Source organism: Austrofundulus limnaeus, unplaced genomic scaffold (assembly GCF_001266775.1).
Source record: "Austrofundulus limnaeus strain Quisiro unplaced genomic scaffold, Austrofundulus_limnaeus-1.0 Scaffold297, whole genome shotgun sequence".
Classification (NCBI taxonomy): Eukaryota; Metazoa; Chordata; class Actinopteri; order Cyprinodontiformes; family Rivulidae; genus Austrofundulus; species Austrofundulus limnaeus.
In genome coordinates, this window is record NW_013952699.1 from 270,219 (window position 1) to 271,573 (window position 1,355).

Below are 1,355 nucleotides of genomic sequence, written 5' to 3' on the forward strand. Positions count from 1 at the left end.
CAGCAGCTAAAAGTCTGCTAACTATTGCACATCTCAGCAGTCTGGTTTCTTCTGAAAGTGAGGTGTTTGTTTAAAAAACAGCACCAAAAATGTTGCTTTGAGGAAGATGAGGAGAGAAAGGAGTCTCGTGTGATGAAATGAGAAACATTTCCAAATGTAATKTTCTGTACAGATAACCTGAAGGAGAGGAACGTGGTACAACACATAAAGTATGAGATATCACGCCCCTGCATGTCCTGGCTGAACATAATCACACCTTCTGTCAAACCACACTTCAGCAGCTGCTCTTCATCCAGCTCAGCTGTGCAGCTGTGCCTTTCCTCTCCTTCAGGGAACAGTAGTTATATGCAGAACTTTAGGTTCCCTTTCAGGTGATTTCCCCAGAACACATGATGTATGGGACACATATAAACACCCACAGAGCAGTATCAAAGCTGCAGTGGAGACCCAACCTCCTCTGAAAAGGGGTTGATAAAAACTTGATAAGTCAACAGTCATAGAGCTGGAGTTAGAAAGTCTGACTTTAGAGTGATACGCTGTGATTAGATGCAAAATGATGTCTCTATCAGTATCTTCATTTTGAAACAGTTCAATCTGTCTTTAATGAAAGGTTGTGTACCATAAAGTTTTCAGGTCTGCACAGGGCCGGTCCTAGACAATTTGGCACCTTAGTCAAGATTTCAGGAGGGACCCCTTGTGCAATTTCTTAACTCTTACTGTCAATTTAAATACAGTCACATACCAAAATTAGCACTTTTGTCTTTAATATGATTTAATCTTTAGGAACCAGGTTCCATGAATCCATCAGTTATCTTACTCTGATGGTCTCGGGGGCAGCAGCTCAGGGAGGACTGGATCTCTCTTTCCCCAGCCTCCTTTTCCAGCTCTTCTGGGAGGACTCAAGGTGTTCCCAGGCCAATCAAGAGACGTAGTCTGTCCAGCGTGTCCTGGGTCTTCCTCTGGGTCTCCTCCCAGTAAAACATGCCTGAAGACCTCCCTCCACCAGCTCCTCTTCACCACAACAGACCAGTACAGAGTGCACAAAACTGCAGAAGCTGCACCAATCCATCTATCAGTCTCACGCTCCATTCTTCCCTCACTGTGAACAAGACCCCAAGATACTTGAACTCCTACACTTGAGGCAGAACTTCACTCCCAACCCAGAGAGARCAATCCAGCCTTCTCCGACTGAGGGCCATGGACTCAGGTTTAGAGGTGCTGATCCTCATCCCAGCTGCTTCACACTGTGAACCACCACCATATAAAAGATAGTTTTTATAACAAAGCAGCTGAGAAACTCACATAAAAGTGGGTTAACTGGGTGGGTAAAAGTGGGTTTATTAACTATTAATAAA